The sequence below is a fragment of the Panthera pardus genome, unplaced genomic scaffold (genome assembly GCF_024362965.1).
Source record: "Panthera pardus isolate Hobbes unplaced genomic scaffold, ASM2436296v1 HiC_scaffold_27, whole genome shotgun sequence".
In the NCBI taxonomy this organism is placed as follows: Eukaryota; Metazoa; Chordata; class Mammalia; order Carnivora; family Felidae; genus Panthera; species Panthera pardus.
The window spans coordinates 43,954,741-43,965,805 of record NW_026526843.1 but is presented as its reverse complement, the minus strand read 5'-3'; the positions used below and the strand labels follow the sequence as shown (position 1 = coordinate 43,965,805).

The 11,065-nt window shown below is 45.6% G+C and overlaps 1 long non-coding RNA gene across 2 annotated transcripts; it reads right to left on the bottom strand.

Moving 5' to 3' along the window:
- Positions 1–2,070: 2,070 nt before the first annotated feature.
- On the bottom strand, positions 2,071–8,644 carry LOC109256467 (uncharacterized). 2 transcript variants are annotated; one of them, XR_008418182.1, is made up of 4 exons: positions 8,429–8,644; positions 7,113–7,721; positions 3,640–3,834; positions 2,071–2,668 (listed from the first exon to the last, which is right to left on the bottom strand). It is a non-coding gene; the product is annotated as an uncharacterized LOC109256467 (long non-coding RNA). The 2 variants fall into 2 exon arrangements; XR_008418183.1 differs by lacking the exon at positions 2,071–2,668 and adding an exon at positions 2,675–2,972.
- Between the last annotated feature and the right edge of the window lie 2,421 nt (positions 8,645–11,065).

The window sequence follows — 11,065 nt, the reverse complement described above, 5'->3', positions numbered from 1 at the left end:
AGGAGAGATCAGTCACGAGTCTTATAGGTCTCCCTTTATATGTGAGGGCACATTTATCCCTTGCTGCTTTCAGAATTTTCTCTTTATCCTTGTATTTTGCCAGTTTCACTATGATATGTCGTGCAGAAGATCGATTCAAGTTACGTCTGAAGGGAGTTCTCTGTGCCTCTTGGATTTCAATGCCTTTTTCCTTCCCCAGTTCAGGGAAGTTCTCAGCTATAATTTCTTCAAGTACCCCTTCAGCACCTTTCCCTCTCTCTTCCTCCTCTGGGATACCAATTATGCGTATATTATTTTTTTTTAGTGTATCACTTAGTTCTCTAATTTTCCCCTCATACTCCTGGATTTTTTTATCTCTCTTTCTTTCAGCTTCCTCTTTGTCCATAACTTTATCTTCTAGTTCACCTATTCTCTCCTCTGCCTCTTCAAGCCGAGCTATCGGGGTTTCCATTTTATTTTGCATTTCGTTTAAAGCGTTTTTCAGCTCCTCGTGACTGGTCCTTAGTCCCTCGATCTTTGTGGCAAGAGATTCTCTGCTGTCCTGTATACTGTTTTCAAGCCCAGCGATTAATTTTATGACTATTATTCTAAATTCACTTTCTGTTATATTATTTAAATCCTTTTTGATCAGTTCATTAGCTGTTGTTATTTCCTGGAGATTCTTCTGAGGGGAATTCTTCCGTTTGGTCATTTTGGAGAGTCCCTGGCGTGGTGAGGACCTGCAGGGCACTTCCCCTGTGCTGTGGTGTATAACTGGAGTTAGTGGGCGGGGCCGCAGTCCGACCCGATGTCTGCCCCCAGCCCACTGCTGGGGCCACAGTCAGACTGGTGTGTGCCTTCTCTTCCCCTCTCCTAGGGGGGGGATTCACTGTGGGGTGGCGTGTCCCGTCTGGGCTACTTGCACACTGCCAGGCTTGTGTTGCTGGGGATCTGGCGTATTAGCTGGGGTGGGTAGGCAAGGTGCACGGGGGCTGGAGGGGCAGGCTTAGCTCGCTTCTCCTTAGGTGATCCACTTCAGGAGGAGCCCTGTGGCCACGGGAGGGAGTCAGATCCGCTGCCGGAGGTTTGGCTCCACAGAAGCACAGAGTTGGGTGTTTGCGCGGAGCCAGCAAGTTCCCTGGCAGGAACTGGTTCCCTTTGGGATTTTGGCTGGGGGATGGGCGGGGGAGATGGCGCTGGCGCCTTTGTTCCCCGCCAAGCTGAGCTCTGCCGTCCGGGGGCTCAGCAGCTCTCCCTCCCTTTGTCCTCCAGCCTTCCCGCTTTCCGAGCAGAGCTGTTAACTTATGACCTCCCAGACGCTAAGTCGCGCTTGCTGTCGGAACACAGTCCGTCCGGCCCCTCCGCTTTTGCCAGCCAGACTCGGGGGCTCTGCTTGGCCGGCGAGCCGCCCCTCCGCCCCGGCTCCCTCCTGCCAGTCCGTGGAGCGCGCACCGCCTCGCCGCCCTTCCTACCCTCTTCCGTGGGCCTCTAGTCTGCGCTTGACTCCGGAGACTCCCTTCTGCTAATCCTCTGGCGGTTTTCTGGGTTCTTTAGGCAGGTGTTGGTGGAATCTAAGTGATCGGCAGGACGCGCTGTGAGCCCCGCGTCCTCCTACGCCGCCATCTTCCACAATCCTTTCCCAGCCTTTAAACATTGTTTTTGACTCTCAATATGCAGTGCATTTAATGGAAAATTTCCCTTTTCATATTCTTCGCCTCCCTCCCAACCCTGCCTTTGCTATACTCCTCCAAATTATTCAATTAGCTCTACTCCCTCACACCTCCCTGCACTTTTTCATTCACATTTGCTCCCATCCATCCCTTCCTGGGCCCATTGTTGAAGGCAATGCCTTAGTTGACAACATTGTTTTGTTAGGGAACCAGGCTGGAACGCTGGGGGAAAAATCAAGTGTCACTCGGAGGTGGAGATCTCGGTGGATTGGAGATTTATTTAACACTGGCGGGCTCAGAGGGGACCGTTTCTCCAAAGATCTCAGCGCCAAATGCAAGTGGGAAGGGTAATTTATAGTTGCCAGCTTCCATATCTGTGGGGGGCTTGGCGCACGCGTGGGCGTGCGCTCGGCAAACAGGGCAAGAAGAACCTGGAAGAGGGGTCTCCAAGCTAGAGACCAGAGCTTGTGTTAGTCCCGTCGGCCATCTTATGGTGTAAAACTTTATTCATTTTCCCAACATTCCCCCTTCTGATGCCTTTTTAAAAATCTTTTAGTAGGCACCACTTTTTAGCTCTAGGGGTTGGTACCCTCGGAGGGCTAAGATACGTGCTGCAGTTTGGCAAGCAACAGTGTTTTCAATAAAACGTACCAGGGTATTTAGCATACAGGGGCCGATGGTCACAAGTAAAATTATGGAAAGGCAGGGCCCTGCCAGGGCAAGGAGCCAGGATGCCCAGTCTGTGAGATCCCATCCTCTCCATTGACTGATATTTTCTTGTTGTCTATGTTGAATTCTTTCCTTGAGTTCCTCAACCTTAGTCCTGACTATTCCTGATTGGTTTACAAAATAGCAACATTCCTCCCCCCAGAAAGATACAAGTCCCTCCTTTTTCTGAAGTGAGGAGGTCGAGGGCTCACCTATTTTGGAGGGACACTGCTTCCAGGGAGTTTATTTGGCTTTGTAAGGTTACCAGGGAGTCTGCCATCCGTTCCATGTCCAGTTTGTTGGTGCAGTCTCTATTAGCCCAACAGCAAGAAGCAAGATCAGAGCTCTGACACCAGTAAGGTGGAAGGGCTGGCAGAGTTGCATCCGAACCCCTGGGCTTGGCCCACACGTTGATTCCTCAAGCTTTTGTCATGCACAGGCCAGCCAGCTTCTGGGGTGTGGCTGGAACAGGGCTAGAGAGCTCAGGGGCCAGTGTCTTTTTGAGGGTCACTTTAAGCGGGTTGACTTGATCTGGATCACTTTGCCACGTTGAGGGTTCCTCTGACTTGGTCTTCTTAACTCTGGAGTGATGGACCCATGGGGTGATACCTGAAACTGAATCCTCTAATTGGTTGTATATCTGTAAAGTCCACCTCCAAGTCTTCAAAAGGGGCGGGTTTCTGGTAACTGTCAGATCAGGTTTAGGGAAGATATGGTTTGCATATTTAGAGATCCATCCTGTTTGTTGAAATAATCATATGCCCATGGGGTCTTATTATTATCCCCACAGAATAACAAGCACAGAAGATTGTTTATACATGAAATACTGTGACAATTTTTCTGAAGTTCACCTCAAGTTGTCTAGTTTAGGCAAACAACAAACATTTAAAGACAATCATAACTAGAATTTAACATCCACAATGGTGCATTGTTGAAACATAGTTTTTCTCCCTAAAAACCCCCCTTTCCAGAGATAGCCAAATTGAGACCAATGCATTTGTAGAACAAGTCCAGTCTTAACAAACCTGGCCTAACTATTCACATAAGCTCAGCAAGAATAGCGATTGATCATGAGGATATTTTAAAGTTTGCTTTGCTGGAACATTTTATAAGGAATCTCTGGGTTGAACTTTTAGTAGCCTCTTCAGGCCAGAAGTCAAGACAAATACTTGCCATCAGACAGGCCTGCAATACCTGTAGAATGGGGCGAACTCCTCTTCATGAGGTCCCCAAGATATCCTGAGGTTCCTGCACCCACCAGGAAGTGCCCTTATTTACTCACCTGGTGAGGCTGCTGGGAACTGTGTAAGCAAGGTATCAGGCCAACATTTCCAAGGGGCTTTATGGCTCCGTGTTTCATAAAGCCAACCATAGTTCCTCAAAGCTGTCTGGTCACATCTGAGTCTATGAATGTCACTCTCAAATATGACATTCCAGTCAAAGCCTTGGTAAAATAACCAGTATTTCCAATGGGGACCTGTTACAAGATGAACAGATTCTTATTGAACTTATGCAAACAATTGTAATTGCCATCAGAGAAAGAATACTCACTGAGAGGTTTTGAATTTCAGGGGAGTTATGCAGAGAGAAAAGATACATGCTTCAGGGTATAAATGAATACTTTATGACATTTCTGTATATCATAGATATCTTAAGAGAAATTTTCCTTAATCTGGAAGAGCAAACATTAGAGAACCAGCAATATTTTCAACAAGAATCACAAAACTATAATCTTCCTCAGTTCATTTAATCCCATGTTCCTAATTCTTGTTCCATTTGAATGCAGCTTTTTAGTTCTGGAAATTCTTACCCATTTTAGTATTAATCTTAAAGATGTCGTATGCCTGTATTTGTCCCCAAAGTCCTTTTTTATAAATCTCCTTGAAGAAGAAACACGTTTTGTGAGAGAATAAGAACAATTATATATGACAAAAATCTCAGAAACAGGCATCGTTAAAGATCTGATGAGAGTTCATTATGATGCAATTGACAAAGAAATCTGGTTATTTCTGTGACACATAACACTGTGACACATAATCAGAATATAAGTGATGACCTTATACCAAAACATTAAAACTTTTGGAATTGCGTATATATTTGGGCAGTTACAACTTTTACCTGTGCAATACAACCTAAGGGTTACCATTGCACGACAGTGCCTTTCCAAGTAACTTAGCATCCCAAATAAAAGGGCCTAATTGGTCAAAAAAGACTTCATTTACCATTTAAATCCTGGGAAGTTTGTTAAAACCTTAGGAAGTTATAAGTACATCCTAAATAGGATTACAGATCATTACAAATCTTAAAACTTTATTTATTCAACCAAGGTGGCAATAAAAGAACCTAAAGGTGAATGTATATATAGCATTATATAGTTGTTACCAAAACCTAGCTCCTTTAACATTGAGAGGTTTTAACTAAGTAATCAAAGACCTGATAAAGTTCAAACCTAAAACTTTGGTTTGCCCAGAAGACAAGGCTTTGCTTGCATTCTTATCAAGAGCAGATCAACAGTCCAAGAAAACTTTTTTATTTGAGCAGAGAGAAAAGCAGAATTTCAACCTTAAATTCCATTCATCTCAACCTTAGTCCATCCTGAGCACACATAAAATTCCTTTCCAAAGATTTCCCTTCATGAACCTTCTACAACTTTCCTTTGCCTTCAAACTTCGTCCCAAAGCCATTTCTCTCCAAATAGCCAGTCTCATTTAGGACAAAATTACTTTCATCTACCCTCAACAAAAATGTATTTCCATTCCTTATATCTTTCTTACATACCTCCTACTTTCCTACATACAGGGTTGCTTTCCTTATTTCCATCAGTCTTAAGTACACTTAGCAGAATTTTAACTCTTAGGAAACCTTAGTCTCCAATTGAGGACTTAGTAACCGACTGAGAGGTGTTTACACCAGAATTTTTTTAGATGGCAAATTCATGAACCAATTAAGTATGAAGCATGTTTTCCAATAGGTCCAAATAGCCTTAATTTCTCTGCAATAAGAAGTTAAAAACACAAACCCGTGTCAGTAGTCAAAGCTTTAGCAACTTATTCTATTTGGAAAATACCTAGATGTCCAAGGGGGTGCACTTTACTCCTTGACCTTGAGGATGGGAGGAGGAGCCAATGGTGATGAGGTACTGAGGAGGGTATAGGAACCAGTTATGTAGACCACACCCAAGCTGGTGCAGAAACAGCAGGGGTAGGGGAAAGGCAGAAGAGGCAAGGTGCCAGTAGAAGGCAGAGAAGGAAAACCTAATTGAAAACCTTAACTCAGAGGAGCAGACGCCATGTTTTTATTGTTCCACCAAAGTGGAAATATGGAGTCCACATCAGTCCAGAGAAGACTGGGAATTTCCCCGAAATGAATGGAGTTTCAGCAACTGCTTGGGAACATTCTTTAAAGTCCCCATCCCGAGGTAGACTAACCACAGTTGGCTCCAATTATAACTGTTAATCTGGGAAATGAGGGATGAATCCCTCACATCTATTAGGCAGAGGAACAGGGGGAGAGAGCCAGGGTCCCCTTCAGTCTGATTCTATCTCGGCCAGACCAATACGGTCCCCTTCTTGAGGTTCCTCCTGATATCGGCTGGGTTTCTGGGACTTTCCTTGGTTGGGACATTTATTCTTTCAATGTCCTTTCTCCTTGCAGTAGGCCCACTGACCCCTTGCTAAGGAGGTTCTGGGCCTCCCCCCTTTTGGCAGCTAGACCTTCCCCATCCTTTTGTGGCGACTCTCTTGTGCCTCTGGAGCAAAGAGGGTGTAAGCCTCACATCGCCTCTCAATGCCTCTCATGATAATCCCCGGGGGAATCCCCTTACTGCTGGGCATATTCATGGGTTTCTCAGCCCCTGCTCTGATCCCCCAGAGGAGAGCCTCTTCGTACCGGTGGAGGGAGGGAGCCCGGTGAATCATAAAGTGGCAGAAAGACAGGATCTTCCTCCGGGTCTCCTGCACACACTAGGGAAGTGGTGGGTTGCTTCTTTGGCTCCCTGGGTGAGTCTCTGGATAAAGCAACTAAAACCTTTGCCTGGCTCTGCTTGCTATGGATGAATCGCACCCACAGCGGAGGATTTCAGGCAATTTCAAGCCAGTAGTTGATGTATGGAAATTGATCAGGGTGACCTGGGTCTCTGGAGGCAACATGCCAGATGCAGCGGACCATTGGGACATCCAAGGTTCCCTCAGAGGACCCTCCTACAGCAAAAGTGGGCCATTCTAACTCACATAGGGTCCTTAACATGCCAGCGGTTATCTTAATTCCATAGTCTCCCAAAAACCCCTTCTTTGCTCTGTCCCGACCCCATGTTCCCGTGAGGTGGAGTCACAAAGACAGACAGAGGGATAGGGGTGTCCCCTCTAATGAGGAGACTGGTCAGATGCCCATCTGTCCATGTCCTGAAGGAACTTAGGGGATGTTTAGCCATAGCGGTCTCAGCTTTGTGACTTACAATCAGAAACTATTCCGATGCCACCACAGAGTGTGTGCCATTCACCACGGAATCGCAGACGAGCCCACTCAGACTCCATGGGCTTCTGAGGACCTTAAGGATGCCTGCCCGTGGAGCCACAGAAGCGAAGTCGGCAAGCAAGCTAGACCGAGTCACACACTCACACTCACATACACACCAGAGGTTATTACATTTCCTCTCACAGAATTCCTACCCGTGAGACTTCTGAGGTCTCCGGGGAGTGATCAGGTCCCCCTTCCACTCTTGTGAGTGGGCCTGGCTAGATTGGGCCCCAGCCTTACCGGTTCCGGCGTCGGGTCCAGGTCCTCACCTGCCAAGTCTCCTCCAGTCCGGCGGGAATGGCGGAGCAGGGCTGGCCCAGGGCGACCAAGTGGGAGACTGCTGAAATTCAGGCAGGGTGCGCCTTCTCCCTTGGGAATCCTCATTCCATCACCGCCTCATCGTTCTCCCAAACCAGTGGCAACAATGGGCCGGCGCAGTTGAGTTTCCCAATCAGGGAACCAAATATGTTAGGGAACCAGGATGGAACGCTGGCGGAAAAACCAAGGGGCACTCGGAGGTGGAGATCTCGGTGGATCAGAGGTTTATTTAACACTGGTGGGCTCAGAGGAGACCGTTTCTCCAAAGATCTGAGCGCCGAATGCAAGTGGGAAGGGTAATTTATAGTTGTCAGCTTCCATAGGGTTTTGGCACGCGCGCACCCGCTCGACAAACAGGGCAAGAAGAACCCAGAAGAGGGGTCTCCAAGCTAGAGACCAGAGCTTGTTTTAGTCCCATCGGCCATCTTATGGTGTAAAACTTTATTCATTTTTCCAACAGTTTCTCAAGAATGTTATCCTCTTTTTGAAGCCAGAGCCTCCCATAACCTTTACCATCAAAACTGGCAAGCTCTAAGAAAACAATTTACCCTTACTGTGAATGAGGCCAAACAAATCATTTACTTCTGCTCAGACTGTTAATTACTATCCCCTGAATTCCTTCCCAGCAGGAACAAAACCCCGGGGCCTCAAGCCTAGTGAGATTTGGCAGACTGATGTTAATGTTTACCCTGCATTTGGTAAACATAAGTATATCCATGCATCTATAGATACTTATTCAGGTGTTATTTTTGCCTCAGCTCATACAAAAGAAAACACCAAAGTGATCATTCAGCATCTTCTGCATGCTATTGCAGCCTGGGGCTTCCCCCACACAATTAAGGCAGATAATGGCCCAGACTATGTCTCCTCTTCATTTCGTGACTTCTGTGCCTTATGGAATATCCGACATATTACAGGTATTGCTTAAAACCCACAAGGCCAAGCTATTATAGAACGAGCATATAGTGCTCTAAAAACCATGTTAAACAACAACAACAACAACAACAACAAAACAAAAACAGAAAAGGGGAACATATGGAACATGGCGGTCTACATTGCAACCTCAACTTCTCCTCGACCATGCTATGATTACTCTTAATTTTTTAAATCTTGACCCTCAGGGACTGACTACAACTGAATGGCACTTTTCAAAACCAAGAGAAGCCCTTTCACCCTATGGTGCTGTACAAAACCCCCAAAGGGGGACCCACATGGTCTGGGCCCACTAAACTTCTCACCTGGGGTAGAGGATAATGCTTGTGTTCTTTCAGATTCTGGACCTCTGTGGAACCCCTCTCAGTTGGTGAAGCTGTACCATGGCGTGGTGGAGACCCCTAGGATATCTTCCAGTGAACCAAAAATTCCAGAGAATGACTCTGAGTGAGCAGTCACCGGCCCCCTTTTTCAAGATGGACGAAGCCTCTTTATGGACTGCTCATGCTGAAGCCACTCCAGAAACGCAAGTCCTTGACCCTGATATAACATGAGGAAGCCTTAAATGCCTGTCTAACCAGGCCGGCATCCTCTTACAACACAATGGTATTACATACACTCCTGACTCGTACCTGATGGCCATGATCTCCATCATTGACAGAAATTCGATACGAGCAACACTGATTCTACTCCTTGCCTTCATTTGTCTAGGCCAAGGTCAATATTAATATTTGGCTCATCCCCTTAACCCACCTATATTCGATAGCCTAGCACTCCTAGATCAGGATATGCCTATTAGCAATACTGACACTGAGTTCATGGGAGGAGCCAACCTTAACCCTCCCTTCCAAACTAAACAAGAACATTGGTTTTATATGCCAAGACCTGAATGGTGGCTTACTTCAGTATGTGTGTTACTAAACTTAGCAATTTATCTGCCTGCCTTAAACTAAACATCAACTGGTTTTTACATTTACAGCCCAAAACTTCTACCAGGCCAGATAATTTTACCTTTTTCTCAGCCACAAGCTTTGATATACCGCAAAAAAACAAGCATATCTCACACTCCTAATGTTATAGCTTGCTCTAGTCTCAAATATTCAGACCACCCCTGGAACAACATTCCCTGGGCAACCTGTTATGGAGAGACTGAGCATAATCTTCACTGCGGTAATTGGACTATTATTGACAGGGGTCGTAGAGGACATCTTTAAACAAAATATTCTAATAAGACCATATCCTTTGGCCAGTCTAGTAAGGAGGATTTTTTTTGGAAAGATGGAGGCTTGTCTGGCCCTATAATTTCTGCATATAAAGGGAAATTAAAAGGATCTTGGCTTGTTAGTCTTTGGAAGCTAGGTTTTCCCTTCTTCACACTACAATTAGCCATGGTGAAATTTATGTAAAATGACATGTTAACTTAACTTGGGCCTCCCTGCACAATGTCCAACTTGCATGGACTACTAATTGTGTCCCTTCTCCCTACGTTCTCTTTGCTACCTCCACCTTACAGGTCCAACAACTAGAAACTAATTATAATATCTCTACTTCTCAGGGCTGGTTTATGTCCTGCATAAGTAGTAATATCATCACCCAATTAAATATATCCTCCTTGTTAGTACTTAGACACCGTGTCTCAGCCTGGGTTCCTGTTAAATAGGTCTGAGCCCTATATGCATCCATCAGGACTAGGTGTGCATTTCAAGTTTATTTGACACTGGCACTCTGCTGCATGGCAGAAAAGATTTGTTGGTCTGTTAATCACGGGCATCTTCACAGCAGTAGGCATTATTGCCTCTGCCTCTGTAGCTGGAGTCAGCCTGCATCATACTATCCAGACAGCCCATGTGCTTAATAAGTTTATGATAAACACTACCAAAGAGACTGTAAGCCAGACTTCCATTGATAAACAAGTTTTGGCCCACCTCGAAGCTCTTGAGGCTGCAATGGAATTTCCTGGAAAGAGACAAGATGTGGGAGATGCAGGAGAGAAGCCATCAAAGGAAAAGACTTGAAAAGGGAAGGGCAGGAAGAAGGTGCAAGGCCTTAGGACATGTTTACACAGCTGAAAGTGGCTGCTGCTAGTAAGGAACGCCTAGAGCCATTAACATTGTCCAGGGCTGGATCCTCCTTCACACCTGACCCTTCCTAGTGTTATAGAAACCAAGTAACTTGAAATTCAACCTTGAAAAGCTAAACCATTAGATTGATTAACACACTTGCTTAGCTGACTTTATGCACATAGTCTTTAGCAATTATCCTAATAAAAAGAAGCTTCATTCTGGAGTCGGGGCCTCATTCCGACTCGAGTATGAGGACCTTCACTTAACTGCACTTTGTTTGCAGACTCATTTTTTGCGACTCTGGCCATACTCCCTGCAACAATAAGAGGCCTTATTCCTTCACTCTAAACTGCCCTGTGACCCTAACTACCAGCATATCTGCATGACTGGCATTCCTTATAGTCATCCCCTGGCTTGGGATGCTGTCCAGACACACCTCCGCCGTGTCTTTTCTTCCCACCCCTCTGACAATATAGAAGATTTAGATATGACTTTGCGCCAACAGCTACAATATGCAGAGGATCGGCTTAAAAATAAATGGGCTGATTCCTGGGGAATGTGGCATGATGTAAATCCTTTCTCACTTGCGGCTAGCACCCATCTCAAATTCTGGGTAACTTTGGGAAGTGGAATGCTTTTACTATGCCTCTTTTTATGTCTTTGCAGAACCACTCTTCAGGCCATCCAAAAGCAAAACAAGGACCAGGCGCTTATCATGACGGCCCTCAAGCACAAAACTAGAAGAACCAAAGAAACAAAAAAGGTGAAACTGTGGGGAATAAGCTTAGAAATTCCCTGGGCTTATACCAATGGGTTAACAAGGCATAAAGAATTACAAAGCCATAGGATGCTCACACCCAAGTTTGGGCAAACAAGATT